At 40.2% G+C, this 15,467-nt stretch overlaps 1 protein-coding gene across 1 annotated transcript in view; it reads right to left on the minus strand.

Moving 5' to 3' along the window:
* UBE2N (ubiquitin conjugating enzyme E2 N) overlaps positions 1-15,467 on the minus strand; it is a 23,102-nt gene that overhangs the window by 3,605 nt on the left and 4,030 nt on the right. The gene's annotated exons all lie outside the window — the stretch shown is intronic.

Genomic DNA, 15,467 nt, shown 5'->3' on the forward strand with positions numbered 1-15,467 from the left:
GGAGGTTTAGATTGGACGTGAGGAAAAATTTCTTTACTGAAAGAGTGGTTAAAGATTGGAACAGGCTGCCCGGGGAAGTGGTTGAGTCCCCATCCCTGGAAGTATTTAAAAGGCGTGTAGATGAGGCGCTCAGGGACATGGTTTAGTGGGCATGGTGGTGTTGGGTTGACGGTTGGACTCGATGATCTTGGAGGTCTTTTCCAACCTTAATGATTCTATGATTCTACCTTAAACAGAAAGCCCCATAAGTGAAAAACCAAAAGGGCTAATCACTCACAGAAAGCGTTCAAGATTTACTCTAACAAGAGTGGACTGGTTTGTTATGATGAACATTTGTACTGGAATCAGATTCAACTTTGAAGAATTCGAAGTACTACTCTGCTGCAACACTAAAGGTGTTTATAAGGATGTTTTATATATTTACACATATATGCATAAATAGCTTTGGTGTGAGCACTTTCAGCCTACATATAACCACGTTTAAAGTCACCCTAACAAACAGTAGGAGACAGGCAAGTTGTTCTGTAAAATTAGGGAAGCCTGGTTTCCTACAGAGATTTGTATCCTTTATTGCTCAATTCTTCTGCCCACAGCACCGATCCTACCTCAGGCACCACGCTGTGGCCGTAGCTAAGAGCTGCCCACGTTCTGACCTTCCGTCCCGCTAACGCACTGAGCAGACAGACTGACTAAGTCCTGTACATCTTTCCCTCTCCTCTGCTGCCAGCCTTCACAAGTCTTATAGGCACCATTCTGCTACTTCTTATAAAAAAGAACCTGCAGCCAAAACGGGCAAAAGGACATCAGGCAGGGACAAGAAGTTCTGTCAAAGCCTCATTTCTTCAGGTAATTTTAGCCTCATTTCCTGCTTTTCCTCTAGCTTGTATTTACTATGTATAGTTAATTTTTTCACCACCTTTCTGTATGGCTTTCAAAGAAAAATTTTCACGTTTCTACTGAAGAAAAATGGTAACTTGTAGGTGTAATATTAATTTATCATTCTAGTTTTATAGCATATTTATTCTGTGTGTCTACAATAGCACTAATACAAGCACAAATTAGACAGATTACCTGTACTAGGCTTAATACGTTCTTCAAACATATGTGGACTGTTACGATACTGGCATTTTAATGAAATAAATTTACACAGCATATAAGCAATATGGCTGTCTTGATGTAGTTAAATAACACCTCACTTTAGCAAAAAATGATCAAATACATAATATAAAGAAGTGAAGTCACAGTAATTAATGCCAAAATCCAGTTATTCGTCTCAAAATTGTCAAAGTCCTACACATCGTAATACTGAAGTTATTACTATTTACATATGCACACATAAAAATTAATTTATCCGGTCTAATTCCTTGTTGTGACTACATATTGCCTACTTATCTGCATAGGCATTAGCAGCCAATGTCACTTACACACCTTACCGGAAGGACAGCCAAGCTTCTTAGCGCTGTCTACACTCACTTCCGCAAGTATATTTTTTTAAGTTATACACATAAATTTATAACATACTCGGAATTTGTGTTCTGCTGGCTATTTACTTGTACAGTAATTCTGTAGAAAAGCAGTTATAACGAATGCTCAAAGCTTTAGTTCAGTAGTATGAAAGTCAGTGAGTAAGAAACTATAGATTATCCCTGTAAATGCATAAAACATTCTCCATTTCTTTCAGCAAGGTTTCAGTATGAGTGCTGCTGCAGGTAAATGGGGCAATTTGGATCTCCACCTATGAAGGATCATATACTTATTACAGTTTGACAGTTTTGGCAGAAGAAACAGTGTCTTATGCCAAATACAAACTAATACAGCAAGCCAACTTGAAATACAGCAAGGCAACTTGAAATTAAAAAGGAAAGAACTAACAAAAAGACCAAATTTTTAAACTTCTTCACAGCTGCTACCATCTGGACAGATACACGCTACAGATACCACCAGCCAGATACATGCTAGTAGGCAAATCATGGTTTTGGTTCTTATGGGCATGCTCAAATTTAAGACTTTTTTTTTTTAATAATAAGGTTAACACATTTTTATAGCTGGGCTGATCTCAGCAGTCCCTAGCCCCCACTCAGCCATTCTGGTCCCCAGACTGCCTCCCTAGTTATGCCAGTATGCTGACTGTAACCATACTGGGCAGCCAATCCTGGCTTAAAATAACCCAAAATCAGCAGTTCTCTGGCAGCAGCATCAGCACTTCTACCTGCCAGCGTAACTGAGGGAGCAACGCCTGGCTGCGAGCAGCGCATTCTGCCACTAAAAACCATTTGTCAATAAACAATGAAAGCGCCCACGTATGAGAAAAACGATTCTTTTAATCGAGGTATCGCATCATACTGAAGGGGCTATACCACTGCTAGCATGTCATTACATTCAGATAGCCCTTTATGCCTCTCCATTATGTGGCCACAGTTACCTTGCTATAAAACACCCCAAGAAACAGGGAGTGCAAAGAAAAGCATTTATGCTGCATACAGCTACACTAGTGCTGAGGCTACTCAGAACCCATACAGGCCCCCTGTGGAACATTAATATTAGATGAAAAATGCTTTAACCAAGCACGCCTCACTTCCTGCACTATGCATGGAGCTCCACCACTATCAGCATAATTGAAGCTGTTTTCAAACAGAGGTGAGGAGGAATACTCGCAAGAAATCTGTGAGGGAATTGGTTACACTCATCTTCCATACCCGCCAGGCTCTGATGCAGCCATCATGCCGAGAGCGCAAGCACCAGGCTAAACTTCTCAGACACACGCAAAATGATAGGTCATGACTTGTGAACATACATCACTACCATTTTATGCAAAAGCTGAGAAGCATCTTCGGTTCAGAAAAGGCATCTTTTTAGAACAGTATAACACAGACAAGCTTGTTAGGCTATGAAAAACACAAAAAAGATGCCATTTATTAAAAGAATGTGAAATGTTTGTACTTAAATACATCAACACCACCTGCTAAATTTTGACAGTAAATAAGGCTTTTGCCCTTCAATTATGAAGAAATTTATAGCAATATCTTCAATATGTTTTGGGGGAAACCATGGAAAAGGAACAGAAAGGAAGAAATGAATCAGAAAGTTACATTTTAAGATCTAAGCATGTAAAATGCTTAAACATACAAGTAGGTCCAGTTCTAAGGTGATATCAGGGACTTCACTTCCACATTTTATAGTAAGATGGCCAGTTAAAGACGTGATACTAAAATCAATTTGACTTGCAATAAGACTTGGAGAAATAAGTCATATTTGAGAGAAACAGTTGTCAGTATACAGGGCAACATACTGTGTACCAGGTCAGGAAACTGAACTGCTTAAAATTTTTTTTTTTTTAAGTGTACATTACCAAGAAAAAACAAAAAAAACACCCCACCCTGTACATCACCCGCAAGAGAGTCATGAGATGTTTGCAGATTGAGTGCACAAGGAAATGTTTAACTACACGTTGATCTTATTTTGTAATTTTATATTACTTCCCCCAGAGGATGGTTACCCAATGAAAAATAGTCTCTCAAACATGTTAAAATGAGTAAATAAATAATCACTTCTAATTAAAATTTTAACTTCCCACCTTTTTTAACTAATCATGACGATCAAGTATATGCAATACTTCACTTCCCAGTATCTTTTTAGGCAAAAATCTTTCTAACAGTTTTTTAGCTGAGGAAGTGAGTTTTGTGCAATCTGTTACTTCCCCCTTCCTCCCCAAAACTGCCTTTGAACCCTTTGTCCAATTTCAACTTTTCTGCACATTTTGTAAAGCTGTCAGTGGCTAAGACAGAAAACAAGCTCAGTGCTACCAAAGAGAAAGACATGAAGAACTCTGGTATTACATGCTGTTTGGCCAGTTTATTCCAATCAACTATGTACTATTTTCACCTGGCAAAAAAACCCCCTGCCAATAAGGACAAAAGAGCTGGGACACCCAAATATTAACATGCTAAAGAGGAAAAAGGACAAATTCACAGAAAACCAGGTTTTGCAGTTCTGCTGCTCACAATAAATGTTTTTACAATAGCGCAGTTAGTTTTGTCTTCATGGGAGTACAAATTTCCATCAAGTAAGTGTTCCAGAACAGCACTTTATAGTGTTTCTTACTAGCTCTCCTCTAGCATACTGAAGTAAGTTTCACAGAAGAGATTTCAGGACATATTTTGAACTCTAAAGCATTTAACGAAGTATCCCATGCTGCCGTAGGCAGTTATTTCTATTTGTCATACTCTGCAATGTTTTTAGATTGAGATCTCTTCTCACTCCTGCTTTTACTCCACTTTTTCCAATTCCAAGTTAATGTCAATTTACGTTGACTAAAGAAAATTAATAAACCCAAAATGAAGATATATGCCAGTCAGTACTTAAAAAAAAGAAGAAACACACCACTGTCATTCACAACTGGTTATGCTCCCCACAATTTTATCTTTCTTATTTTTAATTCAGTGGTTAAAAAACACAGAAGTGTTGAAGGTGTTTTGACAAGCAAAAGCAAAGCTTTTCTTATTAACACAGGTGGCCTGAAGTAGAGTGACAGATGATACGGATGGGACAGATGGTGTAGCTGACATTCGGCATAGCTATTCTTCTATGAAGACATTAAATTGAAAACTAATTGTACCCCAGGGGGGAGAAACTCTCAACCTGTTTTTACAGTAACCTGTGAGGACAAGAAGCCTCAGAAAGAGAGAGCACTGTGATCTTTAGAAGAGACCAACAGAGCAGGAGCTGGGGGTGAGGGTTTTTCGGGTCGCCAAGACTGAGAGAAGCCACACAAACACGAGATCAATTTGCAGGGGCGTATGTTTCACTCTTTGAACTTTTGCTTGGTTATCCTGCTTTCAGTGGAAGGAAAAAAAAAAAATGACGGAAAAGCAGACATAACCACCAGGATTCTCCTGGTTTGTACACCCAGACAGAGCCCTTCTTTAAGGAAGTGAACTGAACAACGCAGAAGATGCTTCCATACAGACATGCATGAAAATCAATTGTTAGAGCACATGGAGATATGAACAAGCATATAAAGAAGGAATCCATTAGAAATATACTATTAATCACTTCCACTCTTGCAGAAGTGTTTATAAAAGCTTCAAGCTGCCAAAGCCTCAGTCAGAACAACCAAAAAAAGATTTCTGTATGCTACATTTTTGGAGAACAAAAAGCTACTTCAGAAGTCTTACATCAACAGACTAAGGCAGGAGCAAACAGTGGCATATTGGCAAATAAAAAAAACTCAGAAAACTCATGTATGCAAGTATTTGCAAAAAAAAACCCCAAACATTATTTCTTACATAGCAGAGCCACTGCAGCTGAACTGAAATCTCTAAAGTTTCACCTGTCTGACAGAGATCACTCCAGTAGTGAAGGAAGAAATTGTTGCATGGGATTAGACAATTTTTAAAGCCTCTTCATTGCTTTTTAGAAAGGAGTACTATATTCTTTGCTTGGAAAAATAATTGAATTCCGTTCCCTGTACTATGGCAGTAGTTAATCACCACAAATTTCACACTGCCTGCCAAGGGATGTGGCTAAAAAAAGTTAAGAACAAATCAATATCTAGCACCTACAAAATACGGGAACTTTAAGGGTACTGCATGAAGGCCACTGGAATTTAAGAAAGAAGCTTGCTTGCAAAGTCAGCACAAACTAGCTCAAAGAAGAAATCCAAGCTCCAACTCTTCAGCCAAATTTGCTTTGCTTAGTAATTCAGCTGTCTGCACACTCAGTTTCCTGACACCCCAGTTTTCTTATTTCATATTCAATATATACAGTTACCTTCAATAAGTAAAAAATTCTGCATACTAATCCACAAGTTAAATACAGTAGTCTTTAGTGAGATGTTACAATTGAAGGAATACACTTTTTGACAGAATCTAACACGGTCTTCTGCTCTACACAGTCCTTTAATATCTGCTGTGAAATCACCTGGTGAAATTAATAAAATCCATTAGAACAAAGGGAGCTTAGAGAAATCCCAACACCTTACAAAGCCTGAACATTTTAAGCTGATAAATGAGCAGCCACTGGGGAAAGGAAGAAAAAAAGCTGTGCTGCCTTTCCACTTCAGCCTATTATGCACCTTCACTTTTGCCTGTATAGCTGTCTCTCGACCTCATGGTGAAACATAGCATGTAGCCGATCTGGAAGAAAAAAAAAAAAGAAAAAAATCACGCAAGAGAGAAGAGTCCCTGATGCACTTCACCACATGTCCATGCAAACAGCTGTGCCAATAAAAAGGAGAGTGCAAACACATGCTGTCAGAAGGTTGGGAGAATGGACTGCTCCTTTTGGTGAAAGGGCTGGTTTAAAGAGTTGAGACTGCAGCGTTAATCACAGCGAGATACTAGCGTAACAGATTACTATTTTGTAACCAACCTAAAAAGGAAATGCAGAGGCTATCTCCTCATTCCAAAGGAAGAAGCTTAACTACCAATAGGGCTAATTTCAGTAACAGATGGTAAACTGCTAAATTAAAGTCTTCATCCATCTATAAAAGTCTGAAACACCAAAGACTCTGTATATCTTCTTACTTGTTACAAAGATATCTAGCAACCTTTTGTAGTGTCGAGACTACAGAAAAGCATCCTTATGACTAGCAGCTTTATGCTAGTACCTTAAAAAGAGAGAACATTATTAACTTTCAGAGGTCAACATAGCTGTGATAAAATTATTCTGAAACTTCAAAACAGAAAACATTAATAAGGCCTCTTACACAAAGAGAAAATACTGCAGGTCTTAGAGCTGTTAAATATTTAAAATGGCACAATATCGCATCTTTATGCAAAGCCTCAGGGGAATGATTCTTTCCTTATATTTTCAGCAGCATATTTACTAGCTCAATTCTCTATGCAGTAGTCAAGTAATTTACCTTCAGCATCACCTGCTAAGATGGAGGTTACACCCCTACAACTTTGTCAGGCCAAGGCAAAGTACAAGCCCTCTCTAATCTACTTCAGACAGTGAAAAAATGTAGGTAATATCCACCTTTACCTGTAGGTTCAACTAACCCTAGGTGGCTTTATTCTGAACAGAGGGAAGACAGATGACAGATGAGTATGTTTGTCTTAATAAGACTTAATCTGCAACAGGAATTACAGCTCAACTCCCAGTGCTTATTGCTGCCCCCTTGCCAGAAAACATCACCCTGCAAACCTACTGAGAAAGTAAACCCTGTCAGCATTCCCAATTCAACTCAGGAAAAGTGAGCTGGGCTCTCTTAGCTAGATCTTTAACCCGAAAAATGTTGACTGGCAGCATACAAACTCTGCTGCCATCTAGCAGAGGACAGTAACTTCCAGCAGACACTGATGAACAGCTGGCATTGGCTGTGGGTGAAAGCATCTTCCACCAGTGTGAGTGAATGAAATCTGTACATCTCTTGATAGGTTTCTTCCATAGGTGCTACAAGCAAGAGTCTCCAAACAGCTGGCTACAAAACAAACTTCTTCAGTAGCTTTGGCCATTTATAAAAGGAACAATAGGATGCAATGCTGCATGAATAGTCCCAAAATGGCCTACAGGAAAGTTACTGGCAAAACGAAAGAGGCACCCAGATTGAAAGAAATACACATCAGCTTGCCTCACTTCTTTTGGACATAAAACTTGTATTTGGTATGGTCAAATTTAACTGCATATCCATCTAGGCATATGTACAGTGTGTAGGTGTCAAGGTGTTGGCAGCCGGGGGGCTCCAGGGGTGACCTCTGTGGGAAGAGGCCAGGGGCTGCGCCATGCCAGACACAGCCAGCTCCAACAGACCTGCAGCAGGGCACAGCTGAGCCCATCAGCCAAGCTGGTGGCTCGTCTGGGAGAATGTATTTAAGAACAGATAGAAAACAACACACAGAGAATAGTGAGGGGGAGGGGGAAGCGTGAGCAAAACTAGTGTGAACACTAAGGTTAGAGAAGGAGGGTGAGGAGGTGCTCCAGGCACCGGAGCAGAGATTCCCTGTAGCCCATGGAGGACCAGAGCAGAGCAGACATCCACACTGCAACCCATGGAGAGGGCCACGCTGGAGCATGGGAAAAACTGAGGAGGAGGGAACAGCTGAGAGGAGCTGTTATGGACCGACCACAAACCCCCATTGCCCATCCCCCTGCAATCATCAGGGACAGGGGAGGTGGTGGAGTCAGGAGTGAAGGACTGAAGTTGAGTGTGGGAAAAGGGAGGCAAAGGTGTTGTTTTAATTTTGTCTTTGTCACAATCCAACTCTATTTCACTTGGCAATAAATTAATTAATTTTCCTCAAGTTGAGTCTTTTTTGCCCGTGATGGTAATCGGTAAGTGACCTCCCTGTCTTTGTCTTGACCCATGAGCTTTTCCATCTTATTTTCTCCCCCTGCCTGGTTGAGGTGGGGAGAGAGAGAGAGTGGCTGGGTGGGCATCTGGCCAAGGTCAACCCACTACAGCATAAATCACAAGGTAACTTTTAATCTGAAATGTGTTTTAACTGTTTTATCCAGAAGCACTTTTAGAGAGGATGTGGTAGACAGTTTCAGACTCCAGATGATATTGCAAATCAGAGTTTTTCAAAAAGAGATGACAGACTTAAAATGAAAGCCACTAGCTCCATTTTCTGCTATAGTTGAGATTATAACACTTATCACTTGGAGGGTACTGCACATACCAATTTGTGTGGGAGAAGATGTGATGAGGAAAAAAAGAGATATCTTTCAGTTTAACTGATTGCTCATCAGTCTCTTCAATATTTGCTTCCTAGGGGAGATTAGACATTTGCTGCCAAGTCCCCCAGGAAGATTTCTGAAGCAGATGAAAAGTCACTACCAATAACGAAAAGCAAAGAGATTTAAAAGAAAAGTTACACCTGTTCCACTCTCAATGACTAAAAATTAGTGCAAGTCCTTTATCTCATTCTTCATTGGCTTCAGCTGTTGAGTTTACAATTGAGTCAAATTGCTTTTGTCCCCACCATTTCAGCCTGGTTCTCAGTCCTTCCTGATCAACTTCACTCACATCTGTAACTACCTCCACCTTTTCCTTTCTCACAAAACACAAGGGTTTGTCTGAATGGGAAGCCCTAACTTCTCAGCAGCAGCGCTAATTTGTACAGTCACCATTCCATGCACCCCTTTCATCAGCCCAAGCATTTGCAAAGTCAAACAACAAATGAGATCACAGAACTGATTTGGCTTAAGAAACAACCTTTACTGCAGAGTTCTGAGCCAAATCAGTCCCCTCAGTCCAAGTTTACTGCAGCGGCACAAAAACTTTTGTGCCAACACAGCCCAGGCTAAGTCTGTTTATACAGTAAGGCTGCTCAACATGAACTGCAGGCTAAGCACCTTGAGAACTTCTGGTTAATCTAACTTAACTAGGTCTTAACTAACTTAACTAACCTAACTTTTCCACCTTGTGCTGGCTCTCTGCAAAAACCACAGAAGTACACCACCAACTTTAGCATTTCAATTCAGACTATATACAGCATTCGTTTCATATTTTTTTTTTATTCTGATTGCAGGAAATCCTTGCCAGCTACCAGTGCCATTATCTTCCAACAACATCTAATAGTTCGGATTAATTTTGGGGTATGAAATAGAAACTAAAGGTTTTAGCTAGCTGCTTAGGGTGAAACTTAAAGCAACATATTGGCACACAGACAAGTAATAATTACTTGCCAAATGGCAATTCTTTCCTGTTCTGTCAGAGTGGGATAAGGGGGAAGATCACACTGATCTCTTTCACCAAGAACTGATAAATTGCACATAAGAAGGTAAACCGCACGCATGTTTTTGCTTTGATTTTTGAGGGGGAAGCAGTAGGAGAAAGTGAAACATAGCAGTCAAAACTGTCTTCTACATATAAGGATAAAGCTGCCTCAGAAAACCACAAAGACTTAATTCAAAAACTTTTTATAACAGTACATCAAATTTTGGCCCAAATTCTTCCAGGGTCTATCAATTCATTAGCTACAGTTATGTAAAGAACTGGCTATAACCAGCATTACCGAAAATAAATTGGTTACCTAAGCAGATGTCATATTGTCAGAGAGATTTCAGAATGTTTAGATTAGAATTATATCACTGTAAAACAACTGCATTGGAAAAAGTCTTCTGAAAATAATGTCTGCCTTTTAGGGAAAAAAAATTAGCAATAAAGCCCATTAAACTGTAAAGCAAAGGTCAAACATCATAAATAGAAGGCTGCACTTGTGGTTTCCAGTAGCTGGCCACCACATGAATTTCTTCTCTTCCTTGCCATATAATCCCCAAGTGTCAGCATCCCACATGCCTCTGCTTCCTAGACTCATTACTGGGCTAACATCTCTGTACACTAACGCTTCCACCACCCTGCGGGTTCCCAGACCCCATCACCAGCCCCAACTGTATCTACCCCCCAAAAAATAAAAAGCAAGAAAGCGTTCTAAGTGTCAACACGTCAAAGGCATCGGCTGTAAAAAAAAGAAATGTTCTAAGTGTCAACATGTCAAAGGCATCGGCTGTAAAAAAAAGAAAGAACAGTGGAACAGTAGATTTATAAACCATTAACTAGTACTCAATCTATGGACAATTGTCCAGCAACTTGAAGCTACGTTTCTGCTAAGCAAGCACCGTGAAATCTGGATCGCTCACAATCTTCCCTCATGTACTTCTGGTACTTCTAGTTCTCCAGTTCCCATCACCACACAAACAATTTTAACCACTACAAAGTCACTTACAGGGCAATGAAGAGAAATGTAGTCCAGGTAACAGAACCTTCCCAGAAAAAAAAATCCAGAATCTACCCATTCTTGGAAGACGACCTTGTTGCCAAACAACAGTAACGTGAAGAGGGGCATTTTTAAGGTCAGCATCACTCTCCCTTGAGAATGACCTCATTCTCAAATTTTCCACAGCAGATTACAGGATTTTGGAACTGTGAAGCTGAGATCCTATGCAAATTCCTAGAGGATTATCTACGTACTAGCACAGATCAAGCTTTTCATGGTGCATCTCTAGCTATAGTAGAGTGAGGCATAACTAAATTCACTAAGCTAATCGTATAAACCATTCCTGTGGTTATACAGACTGAGCACTTTTGCATTAGAGCCTTGCATTAATATACAGTGCGGAGTCAACTATCAAAGTGTGGTTAAAGCAAACAAAAATTTATACAGAGCTTCTGTCCAAATGCCATCTATTGCAAAATTTGCCACTTGCTTCTCACTATTAACCCACCAGTCACAGGTAACTACGAAAATGTGTTTTTGTTTTGTAGTATTACATAAAAAAAATTTTGATGATACACTGAAAGCCGTGTAAACATAACAGACAAGTACAGTATAAAATAACTGTGTGCAAAGCGATAAAAAAAACATTAACATCAGTACGTAGAAAGCTTGGTGTACTATAGATTTGTTCCTCAAAGTTGCTCAAGTTAATACCACCACAAGAAGGTGGTCCAAACAAGATTTTTGCCTCTAGTTGGATTATTTGCTGTTTTTATTCTCTAGTGTCTACTAAAAACTTCTTTAAGGAAAAGGCTGTGGAAAGTTATCAGTGTCTTCTTTAAGACCTTTTATTAAGACTCCATGTTTTCCTTTTAAAACTGGCACCTTGGTCTAACTTGAAAGTTTTCTTGAAAGGCTTCCAATACCTGCCTATACACCCCTTCCACTACCACAGCCAGCCTATGCTATACTAGTCACCTGGCAAGAAGACTCAAAGAGGGTCACAAAGTAGCATATGTATTATCTTCCTACATTTGCTGGGGGTGGGGGAGGTGGTTTTAAAAAGAACGGGACAAAAAACCCCTCTGAAAATTCCCGAAATTTTCACTCTCCTGTCAAATTTGAAGGTATCCACAAGATTCAAACAGTATACAAGGGGCAAAAAGACACTACAAAGACCAAATATAGAGTTTCTCTGCAAACGCCAAGGAACAACACTGCCCAGAAGTAATGTTTTCTATGCCTAACCACCATCCAAACAAATGCAAAATATCATGAAAAGGTATTAGGTTTACCTCCAGTCTTTTTTATTTAATTTTTTTATCCAGGAAATTAAAAAATGGCCGGAAATGTCAGAGAAATCAAAAAGTAATGGCAACTTAAATTTGCATGTGGAGACAGATGTCTATGCCCCAGAAGCCCACAGCTTCCAATATAAAGTGAGAAACTTCAAGTTGGCTGCCAGTAATACTGTTTAAGAACTTCTAGAAAGTTTCAGAAGTTGCAGACTAAATACCTGATTTATATTTCAAAAAACATATAAAGCCGATTATACTGACCTCTAACACAGAACACTGTAGGTGCCTATCACCACATACACCATGAAAATCTCCATAAAACCTCCCAGAAATTTTACAATTTGAGGTAGCATTTTATAACTCAGCAGTCCAAATGTTATCCAGATTCTCTAAAAATACTGCAAGCAGGAGCTCACTGGCAGCAATGTGGAAATAGCTTCTCACAGTAAACAGCAAGGAAGGAATATCTCAGACAACAACACGCTACCACGCAGGGGAAGAAATCAAAGCCTCAGTAATTTAACACTGAAATTCATTAATAAAAAAAGTTTGGAGGAGTCTCAGATACCGCTTCAGATGGTTTGCTTCATGATATCAGCAGCTGCAGTGATTGTAGCAGAAGCACTACTAACAACTGGCTACACAGTTAACACATAGACCTGGACACCAAATTATGAATGATGAGATCACTGCAGCAGTGAAAACAGCAGAAAAAACATCTGAAAAGATGACACGAGGCAGCATTGCCCATCCCATTCAGATATACCAACTGCACTTGACACAGCAATGAGGTGGTTTGAATGTCAGCCAAAAAAAAAAAAAATCAGATGCAATACAATTCCTTACTCAACTGGAGCTACGTGACTTTGCAACACAGGAGAGAATTGGTGTAGTAAGTGCTTGAAAGTAAAAATCGCTGCGCTTACTTATTGTGTGTATTGCAAAGACTCACTTTTTAATACTGTGCAGCAGGAAAAAAGCTTTACAGTATCAAAAACACACATCTACATAAATGTGCCATACCACATTTTTATTTTATGTTACATTGATAGTTTTTTCTCACCAAGGTGATTCTCAGAGGGCCCTTGGTTTTGGACTATCGAAGAAAATAAAAATACTTCTTCTCTATTCACAAGATAGAAGGTTTTCCAATTCTGATTAGATCTTTAAAGATTCAAAACTATATCATCATTTTCTACTCACCATTTGTGATGTGCTAACACTAAGTCATAACTCTAAAGCAAGTTATCTCTTGCGCTTACAGATCATTCCTCCCCACTTGTTTAAAGCCTGTGTTTCTAAATAATTTGAGGACAGCAAACCAGTAGTAACTATCTTCTGTAACAACTGCTTTGCAACATCCGTACTGTCACCTTTCAATTGAATTTGGGGAAAGTATTGGAAATACAGATAGAGCTCTCTGCTGAGACAAGGAAAGCTACTGCTCTCCTACTGGGCTAGAAGACAGCCTGCACATAGCGAAGAAGCAGGCTGAGTACAGGGCCACTAGTCAACCTGAGAGCCAGGCCATCTGCCAGCAGTCGGTCAAAATGAGGAATGCCAACTGCATTTCGAGCGGTTAGCTAGATTCTGTACTTCATTACAGTCCAAATATGCACTCCTATCCCCAATCAGCCATTGACGGTCTCCCTCGGATGACAACACAAAGGGTGCATGTGGATCAAAGGGAGGTGTTCTCTTCCTAACAGTAACCTAAGCCGTTTATTTATCATCAAGTTTATTACTGTGCATAAGGAAAATCAGATCTTCTTATTATTGGAGTCATTTCACCCTTCTACAACTCTTCCCTTTCCTCTCTCTCTCTCTCTTCCATTTCCTTCCCCGATCTTTCAAATTCTCACTAGCAGCAGAGTTCACTCCTTCCCCTCCCTCTAAGACAACCAGCAGTAGGAAATTTAGCTCCAATATCAAGATTGGCAGGATAGAAAAGGTCAAAACAATTCTCACTCGAGACTCCTGAAGACTCAAGCAGTCACATTTCTAGGTCTGCACCTCTGCAGCTGCAATATTTCAAAATATGACTTTGCACATTTTTGAAGCTATATTAGTCAGATTCAAGTTCTGGACCATATGCACATCCGGCAACCTAACGCATGCACAGCACAGGAGCTGAAGAATTGGTCATCTAAACACAACCAGTCCGAGATTTAAAAGCTCTAGACTGGCTGCAGACACTTATAATGCATACATGGAAATATACAAACCACCGTACACACCACCCTATAACAGATAATAATCCCGAAAACTCTAAGGGGGATCCCTCCAGAGGAAATCTGGAGTTTCTAGGTCTCTCTTCTGCTGCCCTCCACTTCCCCTCTCCAGGAGAAGAAACATCCCCATGCCATCGCACATCTTTGAAGTGAGTCGTGTGAATTGCTCCAGGTTTTTTCTAGAAAAGCATGAAAAAAACAAAAGCACCGAGAAGGAAATTTATGCACCAGCTTACAAGTGGGTGCGCTTCTTGGTTGTATTCAGGGGAATTGTCGAGAGCTATTAAAAAAAAATTTAGCACGGACACCAGCCTCATGACTGAGCTCTTACCACGACTCTGTGATGAATACCAGTTCCACTGTATTATGAATCAGTGTTCCCTCTCACACCTGAAATACATGCACAGCTTTGCATGCTGTGCACTAAGGCAGCTGGATGAGCATCAAACTCATTCCGTAAGATTTGTCCTTGTTATTTTTACTGCTTACAATTCTGAGCAGTAACCATAGTTCAGTCTGTTTCATACAAGATAAATGCTACCCCTGTGTTATTTTTACCTCATCTCCTCTATCACCTATTAGATAACTTGACTTTTTAGAGAAAATCCAGTTTTATTTTTCCATCCACTATTTAATATATTCTACACTCAAGTGTTTTACAATGGTTGCCAACACTGCGTACTGAACCAAGAGAGCTTCACGGCATTATAAGTTGTGACATTCGTTCACTTCAACAAGTAACAAGGGTGCTGTTATTTCCTATGAGGGCTAACGAACCTTACTGGAATCACTTCGTAACTTTTGTAAAGGGAGTGCTCACCAATTTGAGGGCTTCAATTCACATCACTGCAAATCGAGTGGGAAAGAGCAGCCCAGCACAAACATCCACGCTAGCTACAGGACCAAGCTATCTTTTGATAGCTTGCAATGCAGCTACCTGTATCTCTGTTGAGTGACTCCAAATCATTCAAGTCTTAAGCTGAAGTTGCACTCGGAGGGTCAGCTGAAAGTACCCCAAAGTTGAGAGCCCTTACAAAGCCTGGTAAATGAAAGTCGAAGCAAGACCCCGCCCCGCCAGCACGAACACGCTAATACCGTAAGGGCCGACAGCTCAGAGCGCACCTAGCAGTAACCAGGCTGGCCTAGCATGTACCGGTACGGATGCCCCCGACGTACAGCTCAAGCCCAGGTTTAACTACTCGCTGTGTTTTGTCCCTCCTCGCACAGGAGGAGGAACCCGAACACCGCGCCGCCACCGCGCTCCCCCGGCCCAAACG

The sequence above is a fragment of the Aptenodytes forsteri genome, unplaced genomic scaffold (genome assembly GCF_000699145.1).
Source record: "Aptenodytes forsteri isolate BGI_AS27 unplaced genomic scaffold, ASM69914v1 Scaffold53, whole genome shotgun sequence".
NCBI classification, from domain to species: domain Eukaryota; kingdom Metazoa; phylum Chordata; class Aves; order Sphenisciformes; family Spheniscidae; genus Aptenodytes; species Aptenodytes forsteri.